The following is a 22138-nucleotide window of genomic DNA, read 5'->3' on the forward strand; positions in this document are numbered from 1 at the left end:
ACCACTGGAAAAACCATAACCTTGACTAGACAGACCTTTGTTGGAAAAGTAATGTCTCTGCTTTTGAATATGCTAGCCAGGTGGATTAGAGCCCACCTTAATAATGGCAGGAAACCATCTCCAAATACAATCACATCCTGAGGTACTTGTGGTTAGGGCTTCAACTTAGGAATTTGGGGGGACACAGTTCAGCGTATAATCACGTTCACATGGCTGTGGGCTGTGTAGGACCAAGGATCACTCCTGGGACAAGAGGAATCCAAAGAAAATCATAAATGCCCTCTGTTCCCTTCTGTTTTTTTTTTTTTGAAGCTTCTGACTCAAGATTATTGCCCTGCTTCCTTTGTTCTCTGTTTGGCAGGATGCTGTGCTCCTGGATGGGGTCAGAGCCCTATTCATACTCATGGGAGGGATAGGTGCTGTCCCCCTTGTACTCACCGGTAGTGAGGCTGTGCAGCATGAAGTGGCCCAGGTCCTGTTTGGAGATGACCCTTGAGGGCCCTTGTCTATCCAGGGTCCCTGCGTGGGCCCCAGTCAGTGGCTGGTCTCCCATAGGTGGCGGCATCCCTGGCTGCATACTTCAGGCCCGACTCCTGCAGTATCTTCTGCATCTGGATTTGGTCATCAGTCACATCCTGCAGTCTTGGGGGCACCTTGGAAGGGTCCCATGGTAGGAAGGCCGAGGTGCAGGCCATGACCTTGTCCGCACCATGGGTCTTCATGGCCGCCACAATATTCCGGCACCCTCAGACATCACGGTGGTAAGGACCTGCTTGCACTGCCGGGGCCAGTGTGGTGAGCCCGATCTTGCTGGTGGTGCGGAAGTTGGCAATCTTCTCAACAGCCATGCCGCCGGGCGTGGGGGCTCGAGGCCCTGGAGTCTCAGGACACTCCAGAAGGCCTGGTTGCTGGGCCACCCTCCTGCCCTTCCTTAGAGGGAAGGACAGGGAGGGGCTGCTCAGAGGGGCACACCTCAGCACACCTCCAGCCTCAGACTGTGGTCGAGGGGCCAGGCCAAAAGGCCATGCTTCTCCCTCTGTCCCCTTCTATATAAGCTTTTTACACTGGAAAATTTGGTTAGAATTTCCCAACAGGAAAGAGTTGAAAGGTTCATTGTGAAAGGAACAAATCCCAGCCGATGAAACCACTTCTTTCTCTCCTCCACCCTGCTGCTGCCCCTCTGAGGTGCTTGCTAACCAATCACTTACTCATTTGTTTATCCAAACATTCTTTACCTGGTCCCTGATTGTACTGCCTTATGGCAGAAAGTGAAGAAGAACTAAAGAGCCTCTTGATGAAAGTGAAAGAGGAGAGTTAAAAAGTTGGCTTAAAGCTCAACATTCAGAAAACTAAGATCATGGCATCCAGTCCCATCACTTCATGGCAAATAGATGGGGAAACAGTGGCTGACTTTATTTTTCTGGGCTCCAAAATCACTGCAGATGGTGATTGCAGCCATGAAATTAAAAAGACACTTACTCTTTGGAAGGAAAGTTATGACCAACCTAGACATCATATTAAAAGCAGAGACATTCATTACTTTGCCAACAAAGGTCCATCTAGTCAAGGCTATGGTTTTTCCAGTGGTCATGTATGGATGTGAGAGTTGGACTATAAAGAAAACTGAGGGCTGAAGAATTGATGCTTTTGAACTGTGGTGTTGGAGAAGACTCTTGAGAGTCCCTAGGACTGCAAGGAGATCCAACCAGTCCATCCTAAAGGAAATCAGTCCTGGGTGTTTATTAGAAAGACTGATGTTGAAGCTGAAACTCCAATATTTTGGCCATGTGATGCGAAGAGCTGACTCATTTGAAAAGACCCTGATGTTGGGAAAGATTGAGGGCAGGAGGAGAAGGGGACGACAGAGGATGAGATGGTTGGATGGCATCACTGACTCAGTGGACATAGGTATGGATGGGCTCCAGAAGTTGGTGACGGACAGGGAGGCCTGGTGTGCTGTGGTTCATGGGGTCACAAAGAGTCAGACACAACTGAGCGACTGAACTGAACTGATTGTACTAAGGCAGTTTGCTAGACATTGAGAATACACCAGCACACACCTGTTTGCCTGGGGCTTCCTTTCCTGTTGTGGCGACAGAAGGTAAGGGGCACAGTGATCACCCACTAGCATAAGCAGTGTAGCCGGGTGGGTGGTGGAGGGTGTGTTTGAGGTCGGTGGTTGGGTATGGTTTCTTAAGGCAGTGATGTTTAGGCAGAGACCTGAACCATGAGAAGGAGCTGCCTCCTGAAAAGTTGAAAGTTGATGGGAGAGGTTTCCAGACCTCTTCCATGGAAGACCTCTTTGATGGAAGAGTAAACCTCTTGGTAAATGCAAAGTCTTTCAGCAAGAAAGGAATGTTCTAGGAACGAAGAAGAAACCAGGGCAGTAGTGCTGAGTGAAGTTGGAGAGAAAAACAGGAGAGAGTGCTCGGAAACCAATGGCTGTGGCAAGAAAATCCCAATTTGGGGACTATAACCCCTTTAACAAAACCCATTCTAAGGATGGCTTCAGGCAGAGCAAGTACAGATCAGACTTCACTTGTGTAGTAAGATTTGAAGGAAGTACTGAGGGATGTCCTCCCCAGAAATCTAGCTTTCACGATCGTTAGCATCTGTTTATAGAGCCTGTCATTCTATCAGTGAAGCATCCTTTATCTTTTAAGCACCATTTCTTTGTCTAGGAAGAGGCTCCTGTTTAAGTACAGATAACCCTGGAAGCCTATCTCATTAGACTTACCCACAGTCTGACAGCTGGAGGGGAGCAGCTTGTCAGAGAATAAGATATGTACTGGGTTCTGTCTGTACTGTATCCAACCCTGAAACTGGCCTCTTTAATGACATCATCTACTCTTTCCCTTGAGTATCTTTGATATTCTTTTCCCTGTCTCCCCATTTCCCCCAAATTACCCTTCCTCTAACTTCAGACCCTTCCCCACAGCCCCAGTCTATCCCCTCTCCCTTCTGGAGTTAGTCAGCTCTGCACACAGCCTGGGCTCAGTGTGTACACGTCATGGCCCTCATGTCAGTCTCAGATTTGCTGCCTTGTAAACTTTAGCCACACTCATGATGCAGACCCCAGCCCTTGAGCAATTGGATCATTTCTCCATCCTGGCTGTGGTTTCTGAGACGCACTGAAGAAAATCTCATAACCTTGCTAATTGGCTGTGAGACCTGCCCCCAATCCCCACTGATGGTACAACTTTGTTAGCTGGACCACTGCCCTTTATTCCAAACTTTATTTCATTGCTTAACACATTTCTCTTCTTTAGGTTTCTTGGTACCTACAGAGAAATATTATTCTGCCAACAAAGGTCCGTCTAGTCAAGGCTATGGTTTTTCTAGTGGTCATGTATAGATGTGAGAGTTGGACTGTGAAGAAAGCTGAGCACCGATGAATTGATGCTTTTGAACTGTGGTGTTGGAGAAGACTCTTGAGAGTCCCTAGGACTGCAAGGAGATACAACCAGTCCATCCTAAAGATCAGTCCTGGGTGTTCATTGGAAGGACTGATGCTGAAGCTAAAACTGCAATACTTTGGCCACCTCATATGAAGAGTTGACTCATTGGAAAAGACCCTGATGCTGGGAGAGATTGGGGGAAGGAGCAGAAGGGGATGAAAGAGGATGAGATGGCTGGATGGCATCACCGACTCAATGGGCATGAGTTTGAGTAAACTCTAGGAGTTGGTGATGGACAGGGAGGCCTGGCATGCTGCGATTCATGGGGTCGCAAAGAGTTGGACAAGACTGAGCGACTGATCTGACTGACTGAACTGACAGAGAAATAACCCATGCTTGGAAATCACAGCTGTGGTTTCCAGATCTCACCCTGTTTCTTTGCTTATAGCTGGTGGTCTTCAGCATGTTATTTAGCTTCCCTGAGCTTCTGCTTCCTTATTGCCAAAACAAACCCCCTTGCACTGTTGATGGGAATGTAAATTGATGCATCCAATATGGAGAATAGTAGCGAGGGTCCTTAAAAAACTAAAAATAGAACTACCATATGACCCAGCAAACCCACTCTTGGACATATAACCTGGGAATACCATAATTCAAAAAGATACATGTATCCCAATGTTCATTGCAGCACTATTTACAATAGCCAGGACATGAAAGCAACCTAAATGCCCACTGACAAATGAATGGATAAAGAAAATGTGGTACATATATACAGTGGAATACTACTCAGCCATAAAAAGGAATGAAATTGGGTCATTTGAAGTGATGTGGATGAACCTAGAGTCTGTCTGGTAAGTCAGAAACAGAAAAATGATATTGTATATTAATGTGACTGCCACACACATACAATGCGTGTATATGGGACCTAGGAAAAAAGGCATCGATGAACCTATCTGCAGGGCCGGAAAGAGGTGCAGATGTAGAGAACAGACTTGTGGACACGGGCTGAGAGGAAGGGGAGCGTGGGACGAATTAGACAGTAGCACTGACATATATACGCTGCTGCTGCTGCTAAAACGCTTCAGTCGTGTCCGACTCTGTGCGACCCCATAGAGAGTCCCTGGGATTCTCCAGGCAAGAACACTGGAGTGGGTTGCCATTTCCTTCTCCAATGCACGAAAGTGAAAAGTGAAAATGAAGTCACTCAGTCGTGTCTGACTCTTAGTGACCCCATGGACTACAGCCTACCAGGCTCCTCCATCCATGGGGTTTTCCAGGCAAGAGTACTGGAGTGGGGTGCCATTGCCTTCTCCATGTATATACGCTATCATGTGTAATATAGACAGCTAGTGGGAGGCTGCTGTATAGCACAAGGAGCTCAGCTCAGTGCTCTGTGATGACCTAGAGGAGTCGGGAAGGGGGCATGGGAGGGGATTTCTGTATACATATAGCTGATTCACTTTGTTGTACAGCAGAAGCTAACACACATTGTAAGCAATTGTACTCCAATGAGAGGAAACCTATTCACTGTGCTCAGTACAAATGAGGTAAACTGTTTCGTGTTTAGTTTGGCGACTAGACTGATAGATGACAGGAAATGTAGGTTCACTTCCTTTTCCATCTCAGTGCTCCAAGAGCAGATGCCACATTAGTGGAACCTTCTGACCCCTCAAGGAACATTATGCAGCCTCTTTAGAGGAGGCTTGGCCCAGCCAAGTCCTGCCTGTGAATCCCATGTGATTGCCGACATCAGAGGCAAAGTTCTTCTTGCTTCATCAGCCCCACTCTCCAGAGCAGTGTCCAATCTCCAGTACCAACAAATCATGTCTCAGTCTCATAAATTCAAGGAGCACTGCTAAATTTGCTTCTCTTTTCACCCAAGGCCAAAGTCCTTGTTGAATTTAATCAGGATGGAAGTGGAAACAGGAATAAGCAACCTGCAAGATATATGTGCAACAACTTATAAACACATTTCAGTACAGCTCCTCTGCCTGGAGAGGAAAAGCAACAGAAGAGCCACGACACCATAAAAAAAGGGAAAATAATGGATGACAATGAGTAGAAACTAATTTCAATGTAATCAGGTTGCTTGTGACCCATAAACTGGAAAAATTAAAGGACATTTTTCCTTTTTTTTTTCCCAAAGTAGGTATCAAAGACAAAATGCAGTTTAAAAATGTAGGCAGTCTTTTATAATGGCTACACGGTCATTTCTAAATTACTCTTTAATATAGGGAGGGAGGAGGTTGACCAGAAAGCTTATATTAAACAAGTGGTGCTTTAGGACCTACTATGTGTCTTGAGTAACTTCTGAAAAAAAAAAAAAAGTGAAAGTCACTCAGTTGTGTCCACCTCTTTGCAACCCCATGGACCATACCATCCATGGAATTCTCCAGGCCAGAATACTGGAGTGGGTAGCCTTTCCCTTCTCCAGAGGATCTTCCCAACCCAGGGATTGAACCCAGGTCTCTCACATTGCAGGCGGATTCTTTACCAGCTGAGTCACAAGGGAAGCCCAAGATTACTGGAGAGGGTAGCCTATCCCTTCTCCAGGGGATGTTCCCAACCCAGGAATCGAACAGGGGTCTCTTGCATTGCAGTTGATTCTTTAGCAACTGAGCTATCAGGGTCAGAGCAGGCAAAGAGTTTCCATAAACCTGTCTGTTATCTTGAAATTAATGCAAACACAGTGAGCATTGTCTATTGCAACTCTTCAATATTTTATTTTAAAAATCAGTCATGTCATAGGTAACATTCATAACTAAATAGCAATCCATTGTACAAATATAGCATGATTTAGTCATTCCACAATTGATAGACATTTAAGTAGTTCCATTTGGGATGACTCACAGCTATGTTTCTTTTCTAGGAGTAAGAGTACATTTAGTCATAGAATTTAATGTATTTAGTGTAAATTTAGTTATAGAATTTCACCTGAATTCCAAGCTAACTCAACAGCTCATTTCACTTTTACTCACCCTTACTATGCACGGGGTCACAAAGAGTCAGACATGACTAAGCAACTTTCACTTCACCTATATAAGTAGGAGGTAATTTAAGGTCAGGATATTTGATCAACCTGTTGCTCTCAAAAGTTTCTGGGCCTGGGGCATTTCCACATCAGTAACACAGTCAGTGGCAAACTGAGCCCCTTGGTTAAAATATGGCATCTCCTCATCCTTAAGTGTCATTTCATTCTCTTAAACCATTTTTCAAAGAAAATTCTCTTAAAAAATTTTCCAAAGGAGAAGCTAGTCCCCTTCAAACACTTATGGTTTTCTTTTTAATCCACTATTAATATGATTTTGGGACATTTACTTTTTTTCTAGCCAAATGTATTATATGAAATCTAGTTAAATTCAGCAAATTATAATTTAGTGACTATGATGCAGTGACAGACTCTATATTCTTGGGCTCCAAAATCACTGCAGATGGTGATCGCAGCCATAATATTAAAAGGTGCTTGCTTCTTGGAAGAAAAGCTATGACCAACCTAGACAGCATATTAAAAAGCAGAGACATTACTTTGTCAACAAAGGTCCATCTAGTCAAGGCTATGGTTTTTCCAGTGGTCATGTATGGAAGTGAGAATTGGACTATAAAGAAAGCTGAGTGCCGAAGAATTGATGCTTTTGAACTGTGGTGTTGGAGAAGTCTTGAGAGTCCCTTGGACTTCAAGGAGGTCAAAGCAGTCAATCCTAAAGGAAATCAATCCTGGATATTCATTGGAAGGACTGATGCTGAAGCTGAGGCTCCAGTACTTTGGCCACCTGATACAAAGAACTGACTCAGTGGAAAAGACTGATGCTGGGAAAGATTGAGGGCAGGAGAAGGGGATGACAGAGGATGAGATGGTTGGATAGCATCACCAATTCAATGGATATGAGTTTGAGCAAGCTCCGGGAGATGGTCAAGGACAGGGAAGCTTGGTGTGCTGCAGTCCATGGGGTCACAAAGAGTTGGAGACAGCCAAGTGACTGAGCAACAACAAACGATACGTGCTGAATATGCTGGGTGTTGTGAAAGACATCAAGTCACACAAAACAGACTTCTACCTGTCATGAAGCAAACCTCTTCATTAAGAAAATATTTAGGCCCTTCAGTTCAGTTCAGTCACTCAGTCGTGTCCGACTCTGCGACCCCATGAATCACAACATGCCAGGCCTCCCTGTCCGTCACCAACTCCTGGAGTTCACTCAGACTCACGTCCATCGAGTCAGTGATGCCATCCAGCCGTCTCATCCTCTGTCACCCCCTTCTCCTCCTGCCCCCAATCCCTCCCAGCATCAGAGTCTTTTCCAATGAGTCAACTCTTCGCATGAGGTGGCCAAAGTACTGGAGTTTCAGCTTTAGCATCGTTCCTTCCAAAGAAATCCCAGGGCTGATCTCCTTCAGAATGGACTGGTTGGATCTTCTTGCAGTCCAAGGGACTCTCAAGAGTCTTCTCCAACACCACCGTTCAAAAGCATCAATTCTTCGGTGCTCAGCCTTCTTCACAGTCCAGCTCTCACATCCATACATGACCACAGGAAAAACCATAGCCTTGACTGGACGGACCTTTGTTGACAAAGTAGTGTCTCTGCTTTTCAATATGCTATCTAGGTTGGTCATAGTTTTCCTTCCAAGGAGTAAGCGTCTTTTAATTTCATGGCTGCAGTCACCATCTGCAGTGATTTTGGAGCCCCCCAAAATAAAGTCTGACACTGTTTCCACCATTTCCCATCTATTTCCCATGAAGTGATGGGACCAGATGCCATGATCTTCATTTTCTGAGTATTGAGCTTTAAGGCAACTTTTTCACTCTCCTTTTCGCTTTCATCAAGAGGCTTTTTAGTTCCTCTTCACTTTTTGCCATAAGGGTGGTATCATCTGCATATCTGAGATTATTGATTCCAGCTTGTGCTTCTTCCAGTCCAGCGTTTCTCATGATGTACTCTGCATAGAAGTTAAATAAACAGGGTGACAATATACAGCCTTGATGTACTCCTTTTCCTATTCGGAACCAGTCTGTTGTTCCATGTCCAGTTCTAACTGTTGCTTCCTGACCTGCATACAGATTTCTCAAGAGGCAGGTCAGGTGGTCTGGTATTCCCATCTCTTTCAGAATTTTCCACAGTTTATTGTGATCCACACAAAGGCTTTGGCTAGTCAATAAAGCAGAAATAGATATTTTTCTGTAACTCTCTTGCTTTTTCCACGATCCAGTGGATGTTGGCAATTTGATCTCTGGTTCCTCTGCCTTTTCTAAATCCAGCTTGAACATCTGAAAGTTCATGGTTCACATATTGCTGAAGCCTGGCTTGGAGAATTTTGAGCATGACTTTACTAGCATGTGAGATGAGTGCAATTGTGCAGTAGTTTGAGCTTTCTTTGGCCTTGCCTTTCTTTGGGATTGGAATGAAAACTGACCTTTTCCAGTCCTGTGGCCACTGCTGAGTTTTCCAAATTTGCTGGCATATTGAGTGCAGCACTTTCACAGCATCATCTTTCAGGATTTGAAATAGCTCCACTGGAATTCCATCACCTCCACTAGCTTTGTTTGTAGTGATGCTTTCTAAGGCCCACTTGACTTCACATTCCAGGAGGTCTGGCTCTAGGTCAGTGATCACACCATTGTGATTATCTGGGTCATGAAGATCTTTTTTGTACAGTTCTTCTGTGTATTTCTGCCACCTCTTCTTAATATCTTCTGCTTCTGTTAGGTCCATAGCATTTCTGTCCTTTATCGAGCTCATCTTTGCATGAAATATTCCCTTGGTATCTCTAATTTTCTTGAAGAGATCTCTAGTCTTTCCCATTCTGTTGTTTTCCTCTATTTCTTTGCATTGATCCCTGAGGAAGGCTTTCTTATCTCTTCTTGCTATTCTTTGGAACTCTGCATTCAGATGCTTATATCATTCCCCTTTTCCTTTGCTTTTCTCTTCTCTTCTTTCACAGCTATTTGTAAGGCCTCCCCAGGCAGCCATTTTGCTTTTTTGCATTTCTTTTCCATGGGGATGGTCTTGATCCCTGTCTCCTGTACAATGTCACAAACCTCCGTCCATAGTTCATCAGGCACTCTATCAGATCTAGGCCCTTAAATCTGTTTCTCACTTCTACTGTATAATCATAGGGATTTGATTTAGGTCATACCTGAATGGTCTAGTGGTTTTCCCTACTGTCTTCAATTTAAGTCTGAATTTAAGCCCTTACCTTTATTCAAAGAATATGAAATATTATACTTCCACCTCACTCTTCCAAAATCCAGATATTTCATGACTTTGTTGAGGACTTAGCCAAGAAGCAAACTCATTGTAAAATAGATGCCACAAAATGCATGCACTACACACAGGATTCCCTGGGTGTTTACGCAACCTAGTCATGCTTTTTTATGTGCCCACAATCTTTATTAAGCTAGCCATCTGGTTATCAACCTACCACAGATCAGGACTCACAAATAAAAAGAGGCAAGCAGGGTAGTAAGGAGAAGTGACAGCAAACTTGTGACAGCAAGGGAAAAAACCAAAGAACATAAAAAACAGATAAGCAGACTGACATTTTATGCAATGGACCCAAGGACAAAATGGCCTTCATGAATCAATGGGTCCCGGGGCACTTCTGCATTTCATCAGAGCTCAGGAAGGAACAGCTGCGCCAATTACTGGCCTTGGCACACTGAGATGAAGTCAACTCAGTCTATCTTAGGTAAGAAGGAAAGTGAATTGTGTAATAAATTTTTAAGAATTTCTATCAAAGGGTTACACTGTTCAAAAGCTCTGATGCTTAAATCAACAACATTTTTTTCTAGGTCAGAAACTTGGGTACCTCTTACCTGTTTTTTCTTAAGCCCTGTTAAGAGCTCTACCTCAAAGAGGAAGATCATTGTCCTTACTAAATTGAGATTCACAGAAGTTGAGAAATTTTCTGAGTCGTACATCTGCTACTTGATTGATCCAAGATACAAACGCTTGATTTTCTAACTCCAAAATCTGTGTTATGTCATTATACCACACAGCTTTATTTATCTGAGACACCTTCCTAAGGGTTACCTTAGGATTGACATATATATACTACTGATACTATGTATAAAATAGGTAACAAACAAGAACAGATTGTACAGCACAGGGAACTCTACTCAATGCTCTGTGGTGACCTAAATGGGAAAGAAATTCAAAAAAGAAGGGATATATGCATACGTATAGCTGATTCACTTTTCTGTATGGCAGAAATGCACACAACATTGTAAAACAATTATATTCCAATAAAAGTTTTTAAAAAGATGCCTTTTTCTCCATGAAGATATCCTAAAATGAAGTGTTTAAGTACATAACCCAGAGTTATCAGCATGCTCGATTTACATCTTTGCCTCAGGGAATAATTAGACATCCAGGTTGCTACTGTGTTTAATTTGTACCTACCATATGCCCCGGTGCCCTGTGGAAGGACATACGAAGAAGTCTTTCAGCTGACTGAGGACTTCTCTGGATTCCCAGGTTCAAGCACTGCTGGGAGACAGGGCTGGGCTCACACCAGTGCATCTGGAGGTCAGCCTGGCAATGAATGAGGGATAGTGTCTTATCTAACCTCAACACAGAAACAGAGGCTGCATCACATGGGCATATTGACTTGGCAAATTAAAAGACCTCTGAGTTTTGTTCTAAAAAGCAGTTTGTAGGAAGAACTGGGATAGGAAGCTCTTGGGTACATCCAGGGACATCCTCTGGAGGAGGGAGAAGGGCCAGATCTCTGGAGGCCAGGTCGTTCAGACAAATGTTTGTGAAGAGCAGGACCAGAGCTAAGAGGGAGCCCAAGACTTTGGAATCAAAATAAAAAAACATTTGAATGCGAGACTTTAACAAGTGAAAATTAATACAAAAGTTCATGATGCACAACATAACCGAAGTTAAGTAAAAATAGGATGAGTGTTACTGCTGATTGCTTTGTGTCAGGATTTACTTTGGGCAATACCAACAGAGAGTTAAGATAAATGTTCTTTTTTGTTCTAATTTGTTTTTTAATTGGAGGCTTTGCAATGTTCCGTTGGTTTCTGCCATGTGACAGTGTGAGTCATAATTATACATATATGCCCCCTCTCTCAGAGAAGGCAATGGCACCCCACTCCAGTACTCTTGCCTGGAAAATCCCATGGATGGAGGAGCCTGGTGGGCTGCAGTCATGGGGTCGCTAAGAGTCGGACACGACTGAGCGACTTCACTTTCACTTTTCATTTTCATGCATTGGAGAAGGAAATGGCAACCCACTCCAGTGTTCTTGCCTGGAGAATCCCAGGGATGGGAGAGCCTGGTGGGCTACCGTCTATGGGGTCGCATGGAGTCGGACACAACTGAAGCGACTTAGCAGCAGCAGCAGCAGCCCCCTCTCTTCCCATCCCACCCCTCTAGGTAGACACAGAGTGCCAGGCTGGGCTCCCCGTGTTACGTAGCAACTTCCTACTAGCTGTCTATTTCACACAGGATAGTGCATATATGTTAATGCTGCTTTCTTTCTTTCTTTTTTTTTCCTTATAAAGGAAATCAGTCTTTATTGTGTGATCACAAAAGCATTATAGGCTTTTTGGTTTAAAACAATAGAACATTACAACAAGGAAAGTTGTGACAGTTTCTGACAGGTTCAGAAAACCACCATGAAGATCTGATCCAAAGACTGCCGTGCACACAGGAGCACACACGTGTGCAACCAAATGCATCTATATTTAGATGAGAACTTACTACACACATTCTTTAGCAACTCTGCCCTTCTCACATAATCAGGCATCTTAGGTATTAGTCAGCTCTTGCCACAATAATGCCGATTAATAGGATGGTCCCCCAAACTCAGAGGCTTAAAGCAACAATCATGCATTCTCAAGCTCATGGTCTCTGGGTTAGCATGGTCTTTCATGGTGGGTCACCAGCATGCAAGAGAATGCTACTTTCTTAATTTGTCCAACTTTCTCCTTCCTTGGTTGTATCTATAATTCCATTCTACATCTGCACCTCCAATCCTTCCCTGCAGACAAGCTCAGCAGTACCATTTTTCCAGATTCCATATGTTAAATGCTCTTTTTTGGATATTTATTTACTTTGCTGCACTGGATCTTGGTTGCAGCATGTAATCTTCGATCTTTCTTGTGGCAAGTGAACTCTTAGTTACCGCCTATGGGATCTAGTTCCCCAACCGGGGATTGAACCTGGAACCTCTACACTGAGTGTGAAGTCTTAGCCACTGGACCACCAGAGTAGTCCCCAACATGTTCTAAATGTTCTTAGAAAAGAAGGGTGAATACATGGCTGCAGAAAGATGGTGATTTGGGAGATTGTTTTTAAATTACAAGGTTCACTAGATGGAGGAAATAAAAATTACCTTGGAGTTTTTAAGTCTGGAAGGGAATTGCAGCCTGAGACAGCAATTCTCAACTATCCTTTTGTTCAAAACACCACCAGTGAGCACCAGAGCCAAGGGAAGTAGCTTAAAATTATTAGATTGCAGAGCCTGGTCTTGCTGGACTTGGCCATGTGACTGACTTTGGCTTGTAGAACACAAGAGGAAGTGAAAGTGTGATGAAATGAGTCTAGGCCTCCAGAGACATCACATGTTCCCACTCACTTTTCTTGCAGTTCTATCATTGCCATGAAGAGAACTTGCCCCAGGTAACCTGCGGGTCCCAAAGGAATGAGCGTCACGTGAACCCAAGATAAACTAAACCCATGGCCTGAAGCCGCACTCAGCCAACCATGTCGGAATCATTAGGGCTGCCCAGTCTCCCTCAGAGATGCATGAATAGATGATGCTTATTACTGTGGGATTTTTGCAGTTGTCTTACACAGCAACAGCTGACTGATACAGTGTCCACAAGTCAAGACATTCATCAACTTCTTAAGCCTTTGCATAGAGCAGTGATTATCAACCCCAAGTGCACAAGAGAATTGCCCAGGCAGTTTGTTAAAAATAGCCAATGCCCATCCTCACCTCAGACTACTTTTAGAATCTTTAGTGGTTGCTCTTGGGCATCAGACATTTCAAGAGCTCCTTGAGGGATTTCCCTGACTGTCCAATGGTTAAGAGTGTACTCTTCCAAAGCAGTGAACACAGGTTTAATCCCTGGTCAGGGAGCTAAAATCCCGCATGCAAAAAAATAAATAAATAAATAAAGCTCCTCAGGTGATTTTCAAATGTGCAGCCAGGGTCAATAACACTGATGTAGATACAAAAATCTTATCACTAACATGAAGAACAAGAACTCACTTTGTACTAGGTGCTGCAAGTGTAAAGCCAGTCCTCAGAATTCAAAAGTTCATCAAATGTATCCGGGTGTTGGAAGACTTATAAACACATTGCTAGCAGGGATTAATATATATTAATACAGCGACCTGCACACACCTCCACAGGGAAGCTATTTCAGAATCATTTGGGGGAATTTGAGAGTATGCAGATTCCTGACCCCCCAGGCTGGAGATTCTGATACAGTAGGTCTGGGTCTTAGATATATTCTGGGTTTTTTAAAATACCACAAGCCATTTTGATATGTAGTCAGGTCAGGAAATTTTTGCTTTGGAATGTGCCAGGTTGGTCTTATTAAGAAGTGGAATCAGGACTCAATCTGAGTTAAAGCTCATAAGCTCCCCTTAGAGTGTTCAATGAGATTAGGGTAGCTATCTGCTCTGAGCCTCTATCAAAATTCCCTTTCTAAGAGCCTAGCAGAAGGACTTTAGACCCTGAATATGGGATAAATAATTTTTAAAAATAAGGAATTTTTTAATTAGATGATGCAAAACCTAAGTTTGAAAGAAGAGATTTTTACTCTCCCGCCCCCCTCCTCTGTCACTAGAGGGATTTTTAGTGACTAGAGAGTATGTTCCAAAACCAAAGCAGAGAGAAAATGTAGAGTGAAAGTGAGATGAGACAGGTTGGTGCATAAATGCAGCTCTGGAAAGTTCCAAGCGTGGAAGAATATTCCAGATGTGCATTTCAAGCAATAACCAGGCACAAGATCAGAGTGTGAGGTGTAATAAACTCTCCCTAGCTGAGGTTTCTAATGAAGACCTGGCCCTTGGATATTTGTCTGTCTTTTGGGAGGATTCCCAGATCCCCAAGATAGTGGTTGGCCCTCCACCACTAGCTCAGCAAGGGTCCCTTCCCTGTTGTTCCTAGGACTCACACCCCTCACAGGAGGTGGCATATCCCATGTGCTCTGTTTGCAAATTTCACTGCTGTTTGTGTGTTTCTCTCTGTGTTTGGTTTTGTTTGTTTGTGACAGCTTTCTATGTGTTGTCTAGATAAATAAACTCGTAGGTAAACCAGCATTATTGGAGAAGGAAATGGCAACCCACTCCAGTATTCTTGCCTGGAGAGCCCCATGGACGGAGGAACCTAGCAGTCTACAGTCCACGGGGTCACAAAGAGTCGAACAGGACTTAGCGACAACAAACCACCATTATATCCTGGTGGCTCCCCTGGTGGCTCAGACGGTAAAGCGTTTGCCTGTAATGCAGGAGACCTGGGTTTGATCCCTGGGTCAGGAAGATGCCCTGGAGAAGGAAATGGCAACCCACTCCAGTATTCTTGCCTGGAGAATTCCATGGATGGAGGAGTCTGGTAGGCTACAGTCCCTGGGATCACAAAGAGTCGGACACGGCTGAGCAACTTCACTGGTTCACTGAATTATATCCTAATGGAGAGAATCATTGTCAATTTCTCTCATGTAGGAAAGAGAGAGTTCCTATATACTAGGAGACTTTGGGAAAATCTTTCTAAATAGAAAGTAAATTCATTCAATTGGGTTTATTCAAGGCCAGCTGATATCAGGAAAATAATGACAGAACACCTATGAATCCTTATGGTCCATTATTTGGAAGTAGGAGTGGAGGAAGAGGAACAGAAACATCTCCTGGCCGGATAAAGTCCCTTCTCATGACCACAACCATCTACTTTAGGACAGCTGAACTCTCAAACCTCCTTCCTTAGAGCGCCACCAAAATGTTCCAGACTCCCTGTCTATTTTTTTTTTTAATGCTTTTGATGTGGACCATTTAAAAAAGTCAGACTTTTAATTTTGTACTGGAGGATAACCCATTAACGATGGTGTGGCAGTTGCAAGTGGACAGCAAAGGGTCTCCGCCATACAAACACGTCTATCCACTCTCCCTCAAACCCCCTCCCATTCAGGCTGCCACACAATGTTAAGCAGAGTTCCCTGTGCTGTACAGCAGGTCATTACTGGTTATCTGTTTGTTTTTTTTTAAATTATTTATTTATTTATTTTACTTTACAATATTGTATTGGTTTTGCCATACATCAACATGAATCCGCCATGGGTGTACACGTGTTCCCAATCCTGAACCCCCCTCCCACCTCCCTCCCCGTACCATCCCTCTGGGTCATCCCAGTGCACCAGCCCCAAGCTTCCTGTATCCTGCATCAAACCTGGACTGGCAATTCATTTCTTATATGATATTATACATGTTTTAATGCCATTCTCCCAAAGCATCCCCCTACTCCCTCTCCCACAGAGTCCAAAAGACTGTTCTATACATCTGTGTTGGTTATCTGTTTTAAATATAGCCATGTGTACTTGTCCATTTTTAAAGTCCTTATTGACGTTGTTACAATGTTGCTTCTGTTTTACCTTTTGTTTTTTTTTTGGCAGGGAGGCATGTGGGATCCCAGCTCCCCGACCAGGGGCTAAACCCACACCCCCTGCTTTGGAAGGTGAAGTCTCACCCACTGGGCCAACAGGGAAGTTCCTCCCTGCCTATTTTTGAGCATTAAACGGGTGAAAGATTCCAGGAGTCCTTTCCTGGTGAGGTTTCCTTCCACTTCCCAGGCAGGACATGGGTTAAATGGAAGCTGGTCCACGGTCAGAACTGATGCTTAGTGACTCCCAGGCTCTCACTGCACAGGCTTCCTGTACAGAGCCAGATTTTCTTCACCTGGGAGTGCTCTGAAGAGATATGTAGCTATCTTAAGGGAATACTCTAGCTTTTCATTTAATGGTTGCCGAGAGCAGCAATCTTAGAAGTGTTGTTGTCAACTCTCCAAGGAGGCTTCTTCCAAGATCAAAAGGGCCCTGAGGAACTGACTCTCCAACGTGTTGAAAGAGACTGTGCTGGGCTCATCAATCATAGAGAAAAAGGACATCTGAATTTCCCTCTGGGAGGCCACACTTTGTTATCCATTAAAATAATTAAAATGTGAACAAATAAAATATCAGCAGAAACAGATAAAATACATATTTCAGTAGCGTTTTTCAAAGCACTAAGTAGGTGAAGGACTACATAGAAGTTGGAGATCGGCTCTTTGGAATCCAGAAGACGGCAGATCTGGGTGCAGAGCAAAGAGGGGTGAGAAATGGGTTGAAAATAGGGGATTCAAGTATGGTCTTCACTCAGAACGACAGCATTCATTGGCCCTTGTACCTTGATCACCTACCTCCACTCAAGGCTGGAGATACAGGTCCTGAAGAGAAGGAATTGCAGTCTAGTCCCTATGTGATCCAGAAATAACCACCTTCACAGCTGCGTAAACTCTGGCTAATGTTCTTTTTAAACAAATATTTGTTAATTTATTTGTTTGACTGTGCTGTGCCCTACTTGTGTAATGTGAGATCTTTCATTGCAGACCACGGGCTCTTCAGTTGCAGCACGTGGACTCTGTAGTTGCAGCGAGTGGGCTTTAGTTACTCTGCTGCATGGAGGATCTTGGTTCCCTGACTAGGGATTGAACCCATGTCCCCTGCATTGCAAGTTGGACTCTTAACCACTGGACTACCAGGGAAGTCCCTGGAGATAGTTTTCAACTTCTTGCATCAACTGCAAGACAACTGCAGAACACTTGATGATGTCTGTAGGTCTATATAAATGTTAAAGATTATGGCAATGGTAAGAGAGGAGAGGAGAAAAACAAAGAGTACATAGGGAGGGGGGTGTGATACACTTTCAATTAAGTTCAGTTTAGTCGCTCAGTCACGTCCGACTCTTGGCGACCCCATGGACTGCAGCATGCCAGGCTTCCCTGTCCATCACCAACTCTGGAGTTTACTCAAATTCATGTCCATTGAGTCAGTGATACCATCCAACCATCTCATCCTCTGTCATCCCCTTCTCCTCCTGCCCTCAATCTTTCCCAGTATTAGTATCTTTTCCAATGAGTTAGTTCTTCGCATCAGGTGGCCAAAGTACTGGAGCTTCAGCTTTAGCATCAGTCCTTCCAATGAATATTCAGGGCTGATTTCCTTTAGGATGGGCTGGATGGATCTCCTTGCAGTCCAAGGGACTCTCAAGAGTCTTCTCCAACACCACAGTTCAAAAGCATCAATTCTTTGGCACTCAGCTTTCTTTGTAGTCCAACTCTCACACCCATACATGACTACTAGAAAAACCATAGCTTTGACATAGCTATGTCATTTGCTATGTAATAGCAAAGTAATGTCTCTGCTTTTTAATATGCTGTCTAGGTTGGTCATAACTTTTCTTCCAAGGAGTAAGCATCTTCTAATTTCATGGCTGCAGTCACCATGTGCATTTTGGAGCCCCCCAAAATAAAATCTGTCACTGTTTCCCATGAAACACTTCCTATTTGCCATGAAGTGATGGGGCCAGATGTCATGATCTTAGTTCTCTGAAAGTTGAATTTTAAGCTAACTTTTTTGCTCTCCTCGTTCACAGGAGAGTGTGCGTGTAAATTATTTATTTATTTATCAGGAGGCTCTTTAGTTCTTCTTTGCTTTCTGCCATAAGGGTGGTGTCATCTGCGTATCTGAGGTTATTGATATTTCTGCTGCTAATCTTCATTCCAGCTTGTGCTTCATCCAGGCCAGCATTTCTCATGATGTACTCTGCATATAAGTTAAATAAGCAGGGTGACAATATACAGCCTTGACGTATTTCTTTCCCGATTTGAAACCAGTATATTGTTCCATGTCCAGTTCTAACTGTTTTAACTGTTGCTTCCTGACCTGCATACAGATTTCTCAAGAGGTAGGTAAGGTGGTCTGGTATTCCCATCTTTTGAAGAATTTTCTGCAGTTTGTCATGATCCACATGGTCAAAGGCTTTGGCATAGTCAATAAATCAGAAATGGATGTCTTTCTGGAACTCTCTTGCTTTTTTGATGATCCAGCAGATGTTGGCAATTTGATCTCTGGTTCCTCTGCCTTTTCTAAATCCAGCTTGAACATCTGGAAGTTCATGGTTCATGTATTGTTGAACCCTGGCTTGGAGAATTTTGAGCATTACTTTGCTAGCGTGTGAGATGAGTGCAATTGTGCTGTAGTTTGAACTTTCTTTGGCATTGCCCTTCTTTGGGATTGGAATAAAAACTGACCTTTTCCAGTCCTGTGGCCACTGCTGAGTTTTCCAAATTTGCTGGCGTATTGAGGGCTGCACTTTCACAGCATCATCTTTGAGGATTTGAAATAGCTCCACTGGAATTCCATCACCTCCACTAGCTTTGTTTGTAGTGATGCTTCCTAAGGCCTGCTTGACTTCACATTCCAGGATGTCTGGCTCTAGGTGATACAATTTAGGAAATGATAAAAGCAAAGCACTACCCTGTTATTTGAAGTTGCAACTGTGACCAACAGAAGTAGAATGATAATATATTTTTAAAAAAAAGAGAGCTGAGAGGGAAGGTAGAGAGGGGATCACATAGTATGAGTGAGCTACATGAGATAAATAAAACATGAGGTAAACAAATCAACAAGTTGCCTCTATTTTTTTAAGTCTAGTAATTATCTGGAGTTGTGAAGTTAAACAGATCTAAAGCAAAAATGATTAAAAGAGCTTTTCTTTGGGGAGTAGCATCCCTAGTTAGAGAGGGGGTCGAGGTAAAGCCATTGCTGTGTTAAACTCTTTAGTATCATATCATTGTATTTGTGCATATATATGAAGTGATGCTTCCCACGTGCCACGAGTGGTAAAAAACCTGCCTGCCAATGCAAGAAATGTGAGAGACGTGAGTTCGATCCCTGGGTCGGGAAGATCCCCTGGAGGAGGAAATGGCAACCCACCCCTGTATTCTTGCCTGGAGAATCCCATGGACTGAGGAGCCTGGTGGGGTCGCAAAGAGTCAGACATGACTGAAGTGACTTAACACACACAGCACACATGAAGTGTGATGCAGGTGAGGTCTGGAGGCTGTAACATGTGTGATTTTAGGCAACTTCTCCTAATTTCTCCATGCCTCAGTGTCAGTGTATATAAAGGCAGAAGTAATAACAGTGTGTACCCCATATTGTTGGAAGAATTTAATGGGATGATGTAATTAAAGTATTTAATATAATGACCGAGTAACTTCTCAATAAAGATTGGTTATAATAATAATTATTATCATCATCACTTGTAACTTGCTTTTATCCACTTAGTACATCTTTAACAGCTCTACAAATTGAGACACATAGCTCTAAGTCACTGTTTGGTAGCTGCATTATAGTCCATAGTTTGGGCTGCCATCCTCCTTCCGCCTTTTAACTGCTAAGGTCCAAACATGCTCCTTACTGAAACCAGGGTTTCTCAGTCTCAGCACTATTAGCATTTGGGGTCAGATCATTCTGTGTTGTGTGGGACTGTCCTGGGCATTGTCACATGTTGAGCACCATCTGTGGCCTCTGCTCACTGGATACACCACCTCCCCCAAGTTCTAGCCACCAGAATGTCTCTACACGTCACCAAATGCCCTTGGTTGCAGTGGAGAAGAGGGATAAAATAACCCCATTTAAGAGTCACTGTGCTAAACTAACATGGCTAAAATCCATCCCAGCGATTTCAGTGACTGCCCACCTAGAGCCAAGTTTCTCTTCATAGGAAACCATCCTGGAGCTAGCTACAGGCAGATATAAAATGCTGCAATCCGCTTTGGGCAGTTTTGGCACCAGGAACCTATTTTGTGGAAGACAATTTTTCCATGGACCCAGGGTGTGTATGTGATGGTTTTGGTGTGATTCTGGCACATTGCATTTCTCATATCCTTGTTGATCTGACAGGTGGCAGAGCTCACGTGACAATGCAAGTGATGGGGAGTGGCTGTAAATACAGGTGAAACTTCACTCACTTGCCTGCTGCTCACATCCTGCTGTGCAGCTTGGTGGCAGATTCATTTCGATATATGGCAAAACCAATACAATATTGTAAAGTTAAAAAATAAAATAAAGTTAAAAAAAAACACAAGCTACAGACATGTAAGAGTCCATGGCCTGGGGGTTTGGGGACCCCTGCTTTTGGGTATTACTCGTCTGAAATTCAAGATTAGAGAGACAGCTGCATTGTGCCTGTAGTCTCAGTTGCACTTTATAAGACTTTGGAAAAGAAGCAAGGAGTATTATTCAAGGACTAATATTAACCTCTTCAATCAAGCCAACCAATGGCAGACTATTAGAATGATATCATTCAGCCTCTTGGATCTTATGAACTCCATCATAAGTTTACCACAGGAGAAACTGGGTACAATTTTTGAAGAAGCAGTTAATAGCTAATTTAGCATAAAGTAGTGTGTTTTTCCACAAATTTTCCTTCTAACCAAGGCTAATAGCCTTGCCATGTAATGTCAAGAAATCCAGCAACTCCATAAAGGCCCAGTTCAATGATTAGGTGAGGACAAAACATGAAATCCACATCCAAATAACACTAGCTCAGAGTTTACCTTCATAAATGCATGAGAACGAATAAATACAGGTAGAATCCCATGATTACATACCATTTTGATTTAGAGTTGTGATTAGCAAAACTACATCCATGTCTTTGGGGATAGTTTATCATAGTAGTACTTTGCTGATGTGGTTTCAGAAAATTATTTCAAATGAAAAATCCTGTAGAACAGATGTGTTCACAAGTCCCTGTCCACATAGCAGTGGATCTGCTTAATGAAAACATGGTTATGGCTCAGAATTAGTGCTTTCTACTGTATCAATATTGTTATATTAGGGACCCAGAGGAGTAAAGGAGGTTGAAAAGAAATGAGAATGAGGAAATTGTCAGAACTAGAGGTCAGGGAAAGAATATCTCCAAGGCAGGTACCTTAACATGGTGCAGAGGAAAGGAGATGAAAATGAAGAAGAAACGGAAAAACCAGGACATAAAAACAATGCCGGCTTTATTTAGATAAACCAAATTCAACCCAGTAACACCACCTCTGTGCTCTAATATCATTTCATTTAAATATAATTGGAATGTAGCAATGCCACTTCCATCTCTCTCAAATTTATTGAAATGAGATTTTACAAGCATTCACAAGTTATTCCTTCTTCAAATCATCCTTGAACCAGGGGAGTCCTAAGACTACTTTGTTTTCAAAAGTCATTGATTGAAATTCTATTAAGTTCCTCTACTGTTCAGCCAGCTTTGGAATAATTAATTGTTTATGTTTTGTCTCCAAAGCAAGCAAGAACAATCCCATTTGAGGATTTGCTGCAGAGAAGCTGAGTTTCTCTACAGCACTATGGACTGATTCCTGCTCCCCCTAGAATTCATATGTTGAAGCCCTAATCTCCAATGCGATGGTATTAGAAGGTGAGGACTTTGGAACTAATTAGGTCATGAGGATGGAGCCCCCATCATGGAATTAGTGCCCTTATAAAGACCAGGGAGCTCGCTTGCTTCTTCTCCTTTCTCCCTTTACTTCTCTTTCTCTTTCCCTCTTCCATTCTCTCTCCCTCCTCTCTATTTCTCTCTTCCTCTCTCTCCCTTTCTCTCTCTCCCTCTCTCCCTTCAATGTGAGGACATAATGAGAATACACCTATCTACACTCTAGCAGCAAAGCCTTGATCAAGA

At 43.2% G+C, this 22138-nt stretch overlaps 1 pseudogene; it reads right to left on the reverse strand.

Moving 5' to 3' along the window:
* Positions 1-391: 391 nt before the first annotated feature.
* LOC113898377 lies at positions 392-848 on the reverse strand (annotated as a pseudogene).
* Positions 849-22138: the final 21290 nt, after the last annotated feature.

Source organism: Bos indicus x Bos taurus, chromosome 1 (genome assembly GCF_003369695.1).
Source record: "Bos indicus x Bos taurus breed Angus x Brahman F1 hybrid chromosome 1, Bos_hybrid_MaternalHap_v2.0, whole genome shotgun sequence".
NCBI classification, from domain to species: Eukaryota; Metazoa; Chordata; class Mammalia; order Artiodactyla; family Bovidae; genus Bos; species Bos indicus x Bos taurus.